Raw genomic sequence first — 17,774 nt, forward strand, 5'->3', positions numbered from 1 at the left:
CCCGCGACGGCTGAACAAACAGCGAACCCGGCAGCTATGTATACCTTCCTTTGAAACACGTTTCTTGAAACTTTGGCTTCCGTGTAAACAATCCTTGGTGCAAAGCGGCCCTCCTGTATCCACGGGGCTTCAACTGCATGCATATAAGAAGGAAATAGGAAGTTGTATAGTTCATGCGTGACTGCTGCAGAACGCGATGTCAACGCGACGCGCTGCTGTCGCATTCTTCGTAATTGTGGACAAAGAAAGTTCCATGTTCTTAAACGGCGTGAATTTTCTCTGAAGGGACGGTTAACGCCCATGACCGAGCATCATCGAAGACAAACGGCCATTGAAAGAGGGCGCGTGACTGCGGCGGTATTTTCGTTCAAAATGGTAAACAGCGAAGAACAGAAGCGTGAACGCTGTCGCCCGGGCGTTGCTCTTGTCGTGTGCAGTGTTTGCTTACAAGCAGGCAGTTCGTTATACCCAAGACCGTGGTCGATCGACTGCAGTGCCAACATTTTCTCAAGCATAGCGTGAAACGATATGTGCTTGAGAACAGATCCATCGCGAGCTATTCAGAGCGACGCGAGCTGCTCAGAGCGACGCCATCTTTGGACACCGAAGTCGTACTGGGCTTTTCTTACGTGTCGTTTCGATAGACACCGCCAGTGTGTCGGCCTTGGACAGGCTGTAACAGCGGGGTTTGCGAAGGCCTCCTCCTTCCTCATCGCAGTGTCATATGCAGAGGTGCCGACGGTCAGTGGTAATCTTTTGTTTCTCGCCCATTTTTGTCGGTATATATGAGAGACGAAAAGCTATATGAATTTCATTAACTCTTCCGTGAACTCGCCTATATAGAAATCGATCGATTTGATCGACAGTTTTTATGCGCGTTGTGCAACATTTCGTTAGAATTATTTTACTAGCAACATCGCGCACCGTCCGAATTGATGACTGAACTTTGACTTTTTGTCAGATGTGACAATTTCTGGCGGATTGGGAAGTCTGGAAGGAATGCAGCTTCCACTGGAGGTATTGTCAAAACTCTCCAGGGCTTACTGAACTTCTTCCATAAAAGAAACACAGATTTCGCGCTTTGGTCGACTCGGCAACATAATTTTTGAATGACAGCAGCAGCGGAGACACGGAAGCTTCTCACGGCTTGTCAATTTTTTCATCCGACGTATAAGCTGTTTTAACGATGTCTAAAAAAAATGGTAGATGCTCATGATTGCGTGTTATGTTGATCATTGTGTTCGACTAACAACAACTGCAACTTTATTTTTCCCGCCGTAGGTTGCTTTTATCCGTCAGCGCTTCGACAGCGTATGTACAAATAATTACGAGCAATCCTTCCTGTCGATTGGGGGTTTTCGCTCACACGAGATCACGCAGTTCATTTGAGACCGACCTTCGAGCGAAGATTGACTAGTAGTCTAATCTCTTGCATTTTGAATGCTGCTTGTGCAAGTGCCCTTATTCATTACTGTACAACATTGGGAAGCACTCTACATTACTGTGCATCTGTGTACAGGAACTGAACTAAGCATGTGCAGGCTCGAGCGACAGTTGAACGCGCATTATATAAAGACTAATTTGATTACACAGGAAAGCTGATCGAACGCAATAATAAAGTATGAGGAGGCTTTTGCATGCTCCCTGATCTCACAGCCATTGCTTCACGAGCCTAAAGAATGCAGAAAAAAGCAAAGCGGTGCTTGTCGCAAAGAAGTAAAAATGAATGTTCCCTGTACAATAGCAACTTATACCCGTTTTCACATTTGAAAAGCTACTGATTTCCCGCATAGCATGGACATCACTATGGATAGTATTGACGCCAACAAATCCTCATTAAAAAAATATTTTTTTTGCCTGACCTGTCTTAAAACGTATCTGGCTCCTATATAGGAACTAGGTGCATGTTTCGCATATATCAGATTTTTTTCTCGCAGAACCTACTAAAAACAGCAAATTATTACTTTCATTCGCGCCTTGATGTGCTTCTTCGAAGTGTCACATCAAAATTTCAAAAATTGTCTGATAAATTATTACTGCGATACATCCATTCAAAACGCCAGTTACATGCTATAATTTTATGTCGCAGTAGCACGTTGCGAGTACTAAGTCTTAATTGAAGTATTAACCATAACTTGAAGCACTGAAAGTGAGCACATTCTTTGCGATAACGGAAGATTTAACTCTTACGCTTCTACAGAGTTTATTCTCCAGGTCTTTACACGTCGGATCTTCATCTGTTGTTAGTCGCCTCGGCGAGATTGAGCTTTACTACAAATTCGATCGTCGCTGCCTCGTTGTTTGAAGCCGACGAGGAAACAACTTTATTCAAGCAAAATTTCAGCGCTTTGTAGATGGCCGCTTGTTTGCGGCGACCTCTTCCGCCCAGGCAATGATCGCTTTTTTTCGGGGGACCGTATTAGGGTCTCCCACACTGTAAACAGGTTTGACCCTTTTAGGGAGTTTTGGCCTCGTTGCATAACTTCAGCCCTTAAGGGAGGACAATATCCTCCATTCGAACGGAGTTTTTTTTCACACCCTTGTGTTTGGTGGTGTTAAGGGGAATTATGGGAGTTTTTTAATTCTCCTTTGAACACCAACCCCTCAGTGGTTGCAGGAGTCTATATGGAGAATTATGGGAGGTTTTTAATTCTCCTTTGAACACCAACCCACGAGTGGTTGCAGGAGTCTATATGGGGAACGTTGGGAGTTTTTCATTCCTCTTTTGAACACCAGAACTATGGAAGTTCTTATGAGGAGCTTTGGGAGCTTTTACAAGTTGACATGGGTATTTTATTTTGCTTCTTATGGGAATTTATAGGAGAAGCGATGGGAGTTCTTACGTACATATTTTCCGAAACGTTTGGCTTCTTAAGGGCGTTTTGAAGGATACCTTTGGGAAATTATTTTACCTCCTTGTAGGAGTGCTTAGGTGTAAACCTGGGAGCAACCGTTCCCATATTTTGGGAGCTCTGCTTAAGGGAGCACTTATGGATAGTTTTGAGAGTTCGATTTTTGCTTTTTATGGGAACATATACGAGAATGCTTGGGAGTGAATTTTTACAGCTTTAAGGAGCTGTTTTACTAAGGGAGTTTTAAACAGATGTTTTGGGAGTGCATTTTAGCTCCTTATTAGGGCTTTTACAGGTAGGTCTGGGAGTTTATTATGCACTTTTTGGGAATTTTACGAGGTTGAAGGGAGTTCTTTTTGTGTGTGTGTTTAGTAGATTGTGTCTGACGAGTGCAAAAACCATGACAAAGCAATAAAATGTCTGGAAATTTATTGCAGTTCCAGAATCAAATGTGCCAGCATGATAGTACAATCAATGACTATTAGCATAATGAAAGTGAAATAATTCAATAAATTGGATACAAACAAGCAAACCAGTTTGACAGGAAATTCAAGCATATTGCAAGCTTCAGTACAGTTGAAAATCCACAAGTGCAGCCAAGACTGAAATTCAGCGGCTCAAAACATCATGAGCTATTGGGCAGTCCTTGCATGCATTAGAACAGGCCACATTTGTTTTTGCATGTAAAAAGCATGCTACAAAAAATGATGCAAAGGAGGCCAGACAGCACCAATGACCTAGAACATAATGAAAGTACCTTTGAATACCTATGCTATTTCTAATAGACATCTACGTACAACTTATTCTCTCATGTAACACACAGCTGCAAAGAAAAAGCAGAAGTGGTACCACCCACTCTGAATCAATTTCCTTAGCGTGCAGCACCTGAAATTCAAGCTTGCCAGCTAGAGAACATGACAAGTTCACAGCAAAATGGGCATAATGTGATAACAGTAGACAAACAGGTGATATCTCAGGCTGAAGTTAATTCAACAAGGGGACTAGTCGTCATCAGGGAAAGAAAATCCAAGCAGACAATTCCAGCTCACACTTGCTACACAGATGTCGCTACATAGGTTTGTGTTGTGATGCCCCATGACCTAAGTCAGCATCAAAGAGGTTCATTAAAGAGTGGCACATATGCAATGGCACACACCCAGTGTACATACACAAGTTTGTGTCAAAAAAGTTCATTGGAGAGCTGCATCTACCCAGTGGCCCCAAGTGCTCGTAGTAGCCCCAGGGGCACATACTGAATTTCCACAAATATAAGGAGTTTTTTTTTCAAAATTTCTGGCGTCAGAAGACGCCTCGCCTTATATAACTGACATAGACACAAACAACAAGATCACTCATAGAAATTGGTGCCAGCAACCTGCCAAACTCCCATACTTCTGCACACCTTGCTACCCCAACTAAACCCCCATGGTGAGCATTTAAACTTACCTCACCTTCTCTATGCACTCACTCATTTTGCTGGATATCCATGGAGTGGAGAAAAGTGAACTATATAAATACTGCCAAGGAAAACGGTTGTTACCCTAACGAAGAAGTCCACTTCTCAAAAAAATTTCTCCACCTGACATAACACTTGTTCGACCTCTGCTGATCACCTTCAGCTGAATATTGCATATCACACAAAGCAGCAATTCAACTATAATTTTTAGTTTTATAATGAAACAAAAATTTCTTAGGATGTGAAAGAAAATATGATACAGGAACCTTTAACAGTATCCATAAGTGTGAAATTTTTACACAGGCAAAGAGGCAAACACTTTGCCACCAGGGCACACATAAGGCGTCATTACATTTTCTCTGCAAAAAGCCTTAACACCCCGACGACAGGTGGTGTTGCATGAAGCCATGCATGCATTTCAAAAAATAGGCATTTTGTATTTTCTTCTTCCGCAAGATCAAGGCAGGCAGGCTGTGATGCTGTGCAAACAGTGGTGGCCTTCAAAAGGGAAGGAATCCACACAAAAGGCCATGGTACTGTTGAGATGGCAGTGCATGATAGGGAGCATTCTGGAAAACCAAACAAAATAGATTATGTACTATTGTATTGCAAACAGACACCGCATGAATATTTAAACATAGCATCACCAATTATTCAACAGTGCTGGGCCATTCAATGCTACCACTCCAAGTGCATCTTGGCCACCTCAGATTTTAGGAAAAATTACAGCCCATTGTACAGTTGCAGACTGGATGAAGTGGAGAGTATGACGAAAGCCCGTCTGGTCGGGATGATGCATACTAAAGAAGAGGTCCAGACACCGACCAAAATGTTTAAAATAGTTTTTTACATTTTCAAATTCAAATAAATTCACATAGCTTCAAAAATTCAAATAAGTACTTTAAACCATTTTGGTCAGTGTCCAGACCTCTTCCTTTTAAGTCGCAGAATGCACAAACAGACTACTTCGCGAAAATTTCACATGGTGTGAGTATCGTTATCTTGTAGGCTAAGGTTGAAACATCACGGCACTGACAAAGCTACAAACAAGTGCTTCTACGAATGACCACAAGGCCTTCCAGAATGTTTCATTATGTGAGATAGACCATTAATGTTTTTTATCTGCAAAGAGTATCTTCTTATTCTGACTTAAGTATAATAGAGCTTCGAGCAATTTCTGAAAAGTATTTTCATCCAGCTCGGGTGGTTTATAGGCGCAAATAACCAATTTAGGAACCCCCATTTTGTAGTGAAGAAAGCTTATATTAAAAAAACCTATAGCTGCAGTGATTAAAAGCTTCTGAAATTCTGAATCAACTCTTTATGTCTGCAGAAGCTCTTTAATTAGGTATTAGGACGCCTTGCAGCACTGACAATGAAAGGAAATCATGACAACATATTAAAAAACTAATAAAATGAATGTGTTCTTGATAATATATGTTGTTGTATTATACACAGATTATACGAAACACCAGCAGTAATGTGCATATCTTCAGAGTGCACACACAGTTCACCAACGTAATAATGAATACAGGTCAACATCATAAAGCAACACATAGGTACTGGCGTTTTTCTTTCACATTGGCCTAAAAACCAATCACATGAGCATTCAGCCATCATATAAGCAGCACCTGCTTGCATGAATTCAAGGAACTTTCAGATGTGCAAAATCGTTTAGGAGCTTTTAAGCAATAGGCATGACACTACTATTATGATTAATTTGTTGCCTGTAAGTGGTAAATCAAGTGAACTGCTAGTTGTCCTTCCGGTGAAGGATATTGCAGAAAATGTGAGGACAAAAAGATTATAGTAGCTATTTGGAACTCATGAATGTTAAGAAGATAATATGCAATGTTACCATGCTGACAGACAGTCAGATAAAAGATGATACAAAGAAAATATTATATATAGATTACACAGATGCAAGCATTTTGCTTCTTTATTGCTGCAAAACTTTGTAGTTATAGAAGTGCTTCATCCCCTGAAAAATATTTTTAGCAATACATTCACTATGGAGTTCTATTGAGGATGCATCAGATTTGCATGCTACAAGTGGTTTGAGCTGTTCACAGACAGACATCTGGTTTGTAAATGCAAGAGCATGACGAAATACTGCAAGTGCTCCAGAAAAATGCTTGCATGGTAAGGGAAATGACAAAAACAAGAATGTGGATGAAAAGACCAAACTGCCCCAAAGTCTAATTTTAGCACTGTAAGGTTTTATGAAACATAATTACAGTTCTAAGACAAAACAAAATACCAACATGATATGCAGAGAATGGGTGCTGGACATCAAGCAACCTCACTAAACAATGATTACATACATAAAAACGACACATTCGCAGGAAATTTCACAATACACGACATATAAACTATGTGATTCATGATGCACCCATGTCATACATCATATTGTTCAAGTAACCAACTTCTTTATTCAAGACCCCTGTAGAAGGTTTGTTAATGCAGTTATTGGTTTCTTGGATGGAAAAGACCTAGTATACAAATCTGCACTTCCCTGCCTTATATTTGCAAACTGCATGTGTACAGTCACAGTTTGGCATGTTTTGCAATGTTTTGTGAGATATCCAGATGCTGTTACCACCTACATCTGTGCACAATGCTCCTGCAGCCTGCCATTACCACAAATCCTGGTCTATCCTACATAATACCCCAGTCACACGGGCACTTTCAAAGTCCTTTGAACCAAAGATTCTTTACTTCAAGGGAGAATGTGCACTGTCACACAGGCACAGCAATGGAGCCCTACTGGAAGGTGGCTTTGAGTCAAAGGAGTGCGCGTTCGTCCTTTGAAACCTCAAGGGAATACTCCCAAGCCTAGAGGGCGTCTGACAGTAGAAAAAATAATCTAAAGATATGGAAGTTCAATTTTTACCTCTTCAGAACAAGCTTATAAGTACTGAATACTGTTACTAAAGTACTAAACACTTTCGGGACACCCGCAATCTCCATCATGAAAGCGCCGGTACAGCAACACCGGTACGGCCTGTCGTCAGCAGCAACCTCGACACAACACGGTTGCCATGTGCGATTTGGTTCTTTGGTTAGTGGCTGCTAGGTATCCCAGTCTCCTTGGCTTTTTTCTGCACATCTTTCCTTGTCACTTTTGTTTTTTAGTTTTTACAGCGTTTACGTGTACCTACCGCTATCTAGCCACAAAGAACGAAACAAAGCAGCTGAAGCAAAGGCAACAATGAATAATCGACGCCAATGTGCGGTGTACGAAGCGGTACACATGGTGGCCATCATTACAATAAATACATCTGTTTGTGATAAAGTAATGCCTTTACTACGTGTGCATTTTGTTTTGATGTTTCTATGTATTAGGAAAAATAAATGTTGCTGAAAAAAATGTGACAAATTTATTATAAGACGCATTGGGCTATATTTTTTTATTACTTTCAAGGTGATGGTAGCGCTAAGGATACATTGCGGTCTCTGTTAAAAGCTTCAACGGAGACAACCTGGAGACCATGTAGCACCGACATATATCCGTTGAACTAATGTCTTTGAAAGCTCAATGCTCCTTAACTTCAAAGGACCTTTGGCATGCTCGTGTGACGGGTATAACACTTGCTGCTGAAGGCATTAAAGGCACTCAAAGGTGCCTCAAAGACAGGCTGAGCATTCTGCGCAGGTTAGCGTGTCAGCAAGGCCTGAAACACTTGCGGGACATTGTAAAAGATGTCAATACATGGCAAAATACAACAGCACAACATACTCAGAAAATGTAAGCCTAAAATTCCACACTGATATATAAGGGCCTTCCCAGAAAAACCGATAAATGCAATAGCACACCTTCTATTGAAATCTCGAATATAAGAATTGATTACTTGAAAAAGATGTACGGTACATGCAAAATAGAATGAGTGATGTATGTTATATGTCACGTATAGTCAAATTTTGCTGCAAATTTGAGCATTTCATGCATTCATATAATCGCACTCATGTACTAAAACAAGTTCATGTGTAGTGCTCATCCTGTGCATTTCATGTGTATCTTATAGTGTAGTAACTATGTTTCCTAATGCCAGTAACCAACTCTCCCAGCTTTCAGCAACAGTATGCAAGATTATTTATTCTTAGAAGTATGATAGCAGGAAGAAACAAGGATAAAGACCTGTCAACAGGACTAGCATCAACTACAAGCTGATTTGGCTCCTGGATGGAAACGAGTATTAGTAATCGTAATCATTATCAATGTTTCAATGAGGGAGTGGGTGAACCCAGAACTTGCACAAATAACTACAGTAGCCACATGGCTGAACATATGAGCCGTGGGTGTTTCCCTATCTTCCAGCACATGAGGTTAGTTGCAGAGCCCCGAGAGAGCTGAGAGGGAAGCGATTGTGGTTTTCCACATTAGCAAATAAAGATCGACATGTGTCGGAAAATAATCACCATCTCTCATCGAAAACATGTAATTGTTTATAGAGCACTTATCCTCAATTCATTACACAGATTGCGTTAGGTGACTAATTTGTTTTACTACTGTTCTTAGTGCCCCATACAAGATTAACCTTTTCCATGCCAATTTTATTTTCAGAAAACCACTGAAATTTCTAAAATATTTTTATTAGCTATTCTTTGTGAAGAGTTTTTATTACTGCAATATCAGCAGTTCGTTTAAAATTTTCTGCTGCCTTTTACTAGCTGTTTTTCATGTTTTTAGGTTGCAAACAGACAAGGACGCAGAAACTGTCTACATGAAGCATATTTTTTTAAAGAAAGTCAAGCGTGCTTTTGTTATCCTCCATGAAAAATGTTATTGCAGGAAGAAAGGTGGTTAACCGAGGGCCCCTATTTTTATGATTCATATCATAAGAAGCCAACAAACACTGACACCAAGGACAACATAGGGGAAATTACTTGAGCTTAATAAATGAAATAATGAAACGATAAATTAATGGAAATGAAAGTGGATGAAAAAACAACCTGCCACAGGTGGGGAACGATCCCACAACCTTCGCATTTCGCATGCGATGCTCTACCAATTGAGCACCGCGGCGCCGTTTACCGATCCACTTTCTTGGGTATTTGTTTCCTTGTAGAACCCTGGGAGTGTTAGCCAGCGTTACCACTCACAGACCTTGGCGGCGGACATGGAACATCCTTTCTGCCGCAGGCGTCACGAGAACGTGATCTTTTTTTAGTGAAGGCAACCGGTCAATAAACCCACACATGCTACCTGAAGGCATCAATGTTGCCTGATTCGAGACACTCGTTATGTAATAAATGAGAAGAAAGAGGGTTAACCGAGGGCCCAATTTTTACTAGTAATATCATAAGAAGCCAACAAACACCAAGGACAACATAGGGGAAATTACTTGAGCTTAATAAATGAAATAACGAAATGATAAATTAATCGAAATGAAAGTGGATGAAAAAACAACTTGCCACAGGTGGAGAACGATCCCACAAGTTCACTTTCTTTTTTTGGGGTGGGGGAAAAACTGAACACATAACTAATCACTGATCTATCATGCAAGTGGTGTTTGCCTATCTCAATAGTCTATATAAAGACAGAAAACTTGGCTCAGGTGTTTTTATCTCTAAAAGAAAAGACAAGCTTTTATACGGCAACCTTATATATCAACTTGAAGCCCACGGTAGTAGTTCTCTTCTATGGCATCTAGCTGTTGAGCACGAGTCAAATAAAAATTAATGCAAATGTATTAGTGTTCCATGCTTTTAATGCATGGAAAAGGGACACTAAAGGAAATTAATGAGTTAAGCTAGATTAAAGGTTAGCCTTCTGTAATAACAAATTCATCATTTATACCAAGAACAGAGCTTTTATAAGCAAGAAAATCAGAGAACTGGAACATCAAAGGGCACCAACTAATATATTGAACCAAATTCTGTAGTTTTATTTGCCAAAACCACAATATGATTATGAGGCATGAAGTACGAGGGATTCTGGAATAATTTTGACCCCCTTGGTTACTCTACTGTGCATACAGTGCAAAACACACATGCATTTTTGCATTTCACACCTATCAAAATGCAGCTGCCACAGCTACAATTTGATTATCCACCATCAGGCTTGGCAGCGCAACACCAAACAGCCCAACTCAGAGCCCATGCTTGTCAGCAACCTTCTGCAGTGAGTGCATCACTTGGTGCTCATGAGGCAGTACTTCCAGCTGCTTCAGCTGCTTTAAAGTGTGCGCACTGCTGGCTTTTGCTGTTTTACAGCCCTTAAAGCCCAACCACAACAAAAGTTAGGGCTGCATAAAAAAATGATTCAAACAGTGTAAATACAAAACAGCATTCTCGCAATCTTGATACCGAGACTGAAATGAATGCCACGATTACCAGTAACTGGCAGTGAGGCATGACTCAGATTGCAGGGCACCTTAGTGTGGCCTACGAGATAAGGGACCACCTGCAGCTGCCTGCAGTGATAAAAACCTGAAGGCGATGTGGACTCTCGTCATAGCCACTAACCACCAGGTTCATGTGTCGTCTGCTAATACAGTATTAAAAGAGTATCAAAAAGAAAATTAGATACCAGCCCCGCAGCTTTGCCAAGATGACTACAGTAGTATTTACTACTAATTTATTACCAATATAGCCAAAGTGAAATTTCATTGCATTTGGAATTTAAGCTTTTGCAGTAGGGGTTTTGAGATGTGATAATCGCAATGCTCCTGTGCTTTGTGACATTACATCACTAGATATTTGACAACGCCGTGGTTCTAAGTGTTTTTCCATACATCGATATCTTGATTCTTTTACAACCTAACTCTAATATGACACATGAGAATACGGTAGATAACATTTGAAATGTCTTTAATGGGCACGGAAAAGGACTAACCTTTACACATGAGACACGCATGGTGAAAGCATTGTAAGCAAGGCTCCCACGTGTCTTTAAATAATTTTTCACTTTGGTCGGTGTCAGTTCTGTTTTTTCCCTTGACTCTTCCTAACTGGACAAGACTTCGTCAGACTCAACTTCATTAACCCATTGACAATATGCTGCATATCTTAGGTAAACATTTGATGCTCACCCTAACGCATGTTTCCTGAAGTTACCAACTAAGAGCAAAGAAAGGTTAGCTACTGTATGAACCAGCCTAAATCCATGTTAAGCCCACAATTGCCCAATGTGCCTTGAATAGGCTCTAAAAATGTGTATTAACACAAGGCGCAATAGATTTTGTGCTCACGTTGGCATGTTCATAACAGCTGGCCTCCCTCACTCTCATCATCGGAATCTCAGAATCCCTACTGCGAAAACTTCAGGAGTGGAAAGCAGCAAAGGTAACAGTGCGCAGTTTGAAGCAGCCAGAGGCACTGCCTCATGAGCACAGCAGTTGCACTCACTGAAGAAGGTTAATGACAAATATGGGGCCCCATTCGTGCTGCTGGTTCCGAAGAAGCCATCTAAGCTTTTTTCCCACGCTTGAGTGTAAAAATACAGCTGCTTTTAACAAAAGGCATGCAACACCGTTCATGAATTGTGCCATTGGAATGGTTTACCAAATAACCTCTTACTTCTGGTAAGCTCTACACAAGCCAAATTGGACGCTGCACTGATGAAAGGGCAAGAGAACAATTGCAGAATATAAAAACAAAGTAAGACCAATGTAGGTGAGCATTGTAACACATGCACTTGTCATCCACAACTTGAAATATATTCTTGGCAGAAGTAGAAACATGAATTCACAACTGATATCAGAAGCTCTTTTAATATCAAAGAATGACTGAGTAATTATTCTTTTTTTTTCTATTTCTCACAAGTATGTGTATGAATGTTTTTTGCTTTCGGTTTACACAGGTTGCTACACCTCGATTTGTTTGACCCTGTTCCCTTCTTTGCAATCTTTCCTCCCTCCCCCTCTTTTATGAACTTCCAGAGATTATATGAATAGTTCCTGCTTTCTTAGAAAACATGGCACACACGCGGTGGATGTGGAACATCCTTTCTGCTGCAGGCATCACAAGTACGTGATCTTTTTGGGTGAAGGCAACTGGTCAATAAAGCCCCACATGCCAACTGAAGGCATCAATGTTGCCGGAATCGAGACCCTTGTTATGTAATGAACGAGAAGAAAGCAGATTAACCGAGGGGCCCGATTTTTATTAATCATAAGACGCCAACAAACAAAGGCACCAAGGACAACACAGGGAAAATTAACGGAACTGAAAGTGGATGAAGAAACAACTTCCCGCAGGTGGGGAACGATTCCACATCTACGCATTACGTGTGTGATGCTCTACCGATCGAGCTAACACAGCACCGTCTTCCCATCTATTTTCTGGGGTATTTATGTTACTACTAGAACTAACCCTGGGATTGTTAGCCAGTGCCACCACTCACAAACCTTGGCGATATGTAGAGCATCCTTTCTGTCGCAGGCATCACGAGTATGTGATCTTTTTGGGTGAAGGCAACTGGTCAATAAACCCACACGTAGTACCTGAAGGCACCAATGTTGCCAGATTCGAGACCCTCGTTATGTAATGAACGAGAAGGGGGTTAACCAAGGGGCCCGATTTTTTACTGCTGGTGTAGTACACACTTTCCTGCGTTTAGGGTGATGCCAGCTTCTTGCAGGTGCTGAAGTACTTTGTGCAGTCGTGCATCATGTTCTGTCTTCGTGCGGCCAAACACTATTATGTCGTCTTGCAAACATGCTTGGCCGTCCAGGCCTTCTAGCAGTCTTAGCATTTCCCAGTGGAAAAATTCAGTTGCTGTGGAAATTCTGAAGGACAATCAGAGGAACTTAAAATGGCCAAGTGGCGTCAGGAAAGTGTTGTACCTCTGGGACTCGGGTAACCAGTAACCAATAACCGGCTATAGCATCAAGTTTGCTAAACCAGGCAGCTCCGGTGAGTTTGGCCAGGCAATCATTGATGGTGGGCACTAAGACTCATTCTCACAGAATGTTCTATTTTAACCCTCCAAAGTCACTGCAGATTTGAAGCTCGCCTCCTTTATTTTTAGCCACTACCATAGGTGCATGCCACTCTGTGGTTTCTTCGACCTTTATGATGACACCCAGGCTCTCCATTCTCTCCAACTCACATTTGGACACTCGGCAACATGGGCAGAGGTACTCGCCCCGAGTACATAATAGCACACCGCTTGGCATCAGGGAGTAGCGATATATTGTAATCGGTCCCGAGAAGGTAGGCCCAGGTCTGTAGCCAGGTAGAGGTAGTGGCATAAAATGTTGGCTGGGTCGCTGACCTTGCCTTTTGACTCCGCTACTTCTAGGAGACTTGGTTGGACATTGAAGGATTTGATTGCGGGGGGACGTCAAAAAGTGCGTCATGCAGCTTGTCTATTACATAAATTTGTTCTTGACACAACCAGCCATTTCAGCACACGGTAGCAGTCTAACCGTTGCTTTTTTTGGTCCTGCCGGGTCCGAGCAGCTGTTCTTTTGCTTGCTTCAGGTTTCCCGTGACTTGTTCGTCGTAGAGGCTTGTTGGCATGGCAGTCACATCTGCACCAGTGTCTACCTTGAAGCCATTGACCATCACATTGATTTTTCATGGCCCAGGATCCTGTTGGTCAGTTAATTGTCCAAGTAAACCTCTTCCAAAACAGCTTGGTATGTGCATTTTGTTCTGCTTTTTGGAAGCGGAAAAGCATATGGCAGCTGTGTTCCTTTTTACTGCAGGCACTGCATGTTTTGCCATTCGCCGTGCACATAGTGTGTGATGGTGAATCATAGGTGTCTTGTTGAGCCATACCACTTGCATGTCAGCACAGTTTGGTCACGCTGGTTTTTACGAGAATTATTTGACTTTCCTTTGCTCTTCGAGAAGCTGTGCATGGTGTCTACAGCTTCAAGTGATTGTAGCTGTGGCCGTAGGTCCTTTTGCTGCTGTTTGATTGTTGCCGCCATGTTGCGAGCAGCGTTGACAGCGGCTTCCAGAGTAAGCTCAGCATTAAGTTGCAGCTTCTCACTTACCTACGTGTCTGTGGGACCGACCACGAGTCTACCACAGATCAGTTCCTCTTTCAGGGCGCTGTACTCAGAGGCTTCAGCGAGCCTGAAGAGTTCGGTGATGAACATATCGGCTGTCTCATGCACGTCTTGCTTCTGGCTGTTGAACTTTGCACACTCGTATATCATGTTCATCCATGTCAGGAAATTTTTTATGAACAGTTGCATTACTGTGTTGTAGTCGAGTTTCTCAGCATCACAGAGCCTGAGCAAGGCTAGGACGTCTTTGGCTTCACGACCCATGGCATAAATGAGTGTGTTCACCTGCGTCTCGTCGTCGTCTTTAGTCTGGAGATAGCTCTATAGCCCTTCCTTCTCGTGAGCCACCGTTTCTACTCCTCGGGCTGCCGAAAATCAAGTTTTTCCGGCAGTTTGACGACGAACGAGTTTAGTGGAGCTGCGTGCTGGGCTGTGGACACTGTAGGTGAAGCCATGGGTAGCAAAGTTTCGTATTCACCGCAGTGCGCTGTGATGTAGACTTCTACTTGCGTGGTGCATTTCTCACAGCGTTGTCGAGTATCCCACCGTTGCCTCCATGTCATGGTCGGGTGACGAGCATACGTGATTGACAAAACGTAAGTGTTAACTGGAACTGTTTACTAGGTTGTGTATGCATAACAAGCACGGCTACATGCCGGCTCGGCTTACACGGTCTGGTCCGCTCTCCCAGAGGCGTTCCGCATCTTACATGACCGTGTACACGGCGCCATCTCGTTGCGGTAGCTCGCATGACACGGTGCACCAGTGTAACTCAATGGACAGCAACTTCAAAAAAAGTATATTTCGGAAGGCTGCCCAAGTTTAAACAACTCTCAGTTAACGTTAAGGTGATTTGCCCTCTTATTAACATGCACATTTACGCCACTAGACCATAACCTCATTGCTACATTATAGCACAGTTTTGGTCCGAATTAAAACACTGATATAACACAGCGGAAAAGTTACGAATAAGTGCCATAAATAAGAAGAATATTAGAAGGGCATACACTATCATTCTTGCTAACTGCTCATTTGTTGAAATTCTGGCAGTCTTCTGAATTATAATTTTTAAACGTGCTGCCCATTGAGTTATGATAATGCATTGCGGTGAAATTTGATAGATGGCTGCAGAGCCAATTCAACATTTCAGTTTCAACCACAGCTAGTTACCCCTATGCTTTTCTTGGCTTCATTGCCTGCTGGCTTTATATGGTCGTGATTTTAAAAAAATGAAGCCCGTTTTCCTTCTCATTCATTCATGCGAGGGTTTGAAACCTCACAGCTTTGATGCCTTTAGGTAGCATGCATGGGTTTATTAGCCACATGCCTGCTCTCTTCAGTTCAGGTGTTACGCGACACCATCGTGCAAAAAAAGATGTTCCACATCTGCCCACCATGGCTCTAAATGGCGCTGGCTAACACTCCCAGGGCATAAATACCACAAATACCCAAGTTAGCACAATTGGTAGTGCATCGCGTGTGTACTGCAAAGGTTGTGGGTTCAGTCACCACCACAGACAAGGTCCTTTCGTCTGCTTTCATGACTTTCTTTCAATATTTTCTACATTTCAATTTCAACCACAGCTAATTACACCAACGCTTTTCTTGGCTTAATTGCCTGCGACCTTTATATAATCAGCAAAAATAAGGTTACAAGAAAATTAAAATAAATAAGTGGAGGACAGGGTCATCGGTGTTCAAAGAAGCACCTTCCTTTTTGTATCGTTAACCAACATGTGCGCCCAATAGGTAACTCCTCTACCTGCACATCGAATGACAATGCAAGAGATGCAGCTGGAACCCACAGTCAAATATATGTACAGCATACCAATGCATCTCTCCTCCGAAGGTAGTGAAGAGCACAGGTGCCTGTAGAGTTGCGTGCCACGGTTCCTCTTGCCAACCCATGGAAAGGAGCATAAGTGATGCTGTAGAGCTTGCTCCTTCAAGCAGTGTTCAGGTATCCATTCATAATCCTGCATGTAGTGTCCAATGTATTGTAGATATCAAGACAGCTTCAGTCCTGCAGCAAATAAAGTGATCAGTTCTAACCAAAATGTTGAGATGTAGACACTTTGGCAGGCGGATGTTAAATGTTGAAGTTTCTGGGATGCCAGTGATAATTTCATTAAACATTATATGGGCCACTCATACAGGGATGGAAGCAGTCAAAGAAGTTTTGGAGCAGCTCTGGGAGGTGGCAAATTTGACACACTGGAGCATGAATTGCCCGTTTTCGAGCAGTAAATACATATTTACATGAGTAGCTTGGTAGAGGTCAATGAGTGAAATACAGGTATATGAACAAAAGGTGTTCCTTATTTTACTTTACAGAGCACTATTTGATTATGGCAGATCAGTTCTGTGGAAGCCTGCAAGGCAAGTAAAATTCATGACAGGAAAAATTTTCACCCACCCTACTTTAGCATGAAGCTACGAAGGAGACCTGTACAGGTTTCTCGGAAACCACCATTAAATTACATACTGGATATGACAACTAACTGTGGCCAAGAAAAAAATTAATGAGTGCTTTCCGTGAACATCACCCACTCTATGTTGATAGGTTTATGTTTGTGCTACTCAAGTTTTTTTTTTCCATTGTGAACAAGCAATTAATATGTACTTGTAATGAATGTTTATTTCCTTACTTATCGAATATGGTGCCAATGCAAAGGTTGTGGAATACGCCGAGAAATGACCAATAACAGCGTTACAACGACCTAGTTCATGTGTGGTCTTTTTTTTTTCCGACAAAAAAAAAACAAACAAACAAGCGAATTTTTCTTTAGAAATTCACGTGACAATGCGCTCCGCATCAGTAATAAGTGGTCTCAGACAGAAACAGTGTCATCAGTGCACTGCATATATTATGAATGTGCAAACCTGGGGCACAGTCTTGTAAAGGTTCGCAAAGCGAACTGTTACCAAGATCGCGCTACTTCGCATTTGGTAGGGACTGTACTTGCACGCCAAAAACTGCTGACATGTCGAGAAAAAACTGCAGCTGCTCTTTCCCAGTGCCCCTATTTGACAAAGTTTTTGTAAAGATTGATGCAATAGTGCGCAGAAGCATTGTCATGGTAAGGGCAGTTTATTTTCACCTTTTATTTATTTCACGGGCTTTCATTCTCGTGCCTTCACAAATCCTAGGCTGTCTTAAATGCTGTTACCGGCCATTTGTAACCATCATACAAAGCTTTTCACTGACATCTCATCAATTAGGTAAATCAAGACACTCATCAGATACAGTGAACACCATTCGAGTAGTGCACTCTGGTAATTTTTTATTCTTGGCAACCTGCAGTTGAGATAGCAGAATATTGCAGAATAAATGTGAAGTGACGTAGTGGTCATTGCATATTTGCGAGTATTTTATATCTGTTTTGACACACTGGTTGGAAAAAAGACATGAACGGGCATGTTAATTGCACTTGAGCTATGGTATAAAAGTTTCCCTTGTTGTGCAAGGGCGTCTACATTAGACAGACGGGAAGGGGTATC

At 41.8% G+C, this 17,774-nt stretch overlaps 1 long non-coding RNA gene across 1 annotated transcript; it reads right to left on the reverse strand.

Moving 5' to 3' along the window:
• Nucleotides 1-3,264: 3,264 nt before the first annotated feature.
• Nucleotides 3,265-17,510, reverse strand: LOC129387762 (uncharacterized). Its single transcript, XR_008614946.1, has 2 exons — nt 16,102-17,510; nt 3,265-4,877 (listed from the first exon to the last, which is right to left on the reverse strand). It is a non-coding gene; the product is annotated as an uncharacterized lncRNA (long non-coding RNA).
• Nucleotides 17,511-17,774: the final 264 nt, after the last annotated feature.

Source organism: Dermacentor andersoni, chromosome 2 (assembly GCF_023375885.2).
Source record: "Dermacentor andersoni chromosome 2, qqDerAnde1_hic_scaffold, whole genome shotgun sequence".
Taxonomy (NCBI): Eukaryota; Metazoa; Arthropoda; class Arachnida; order Ixodida; family Ixodidae; genus Dermacentor; species Dermacentor andersoni.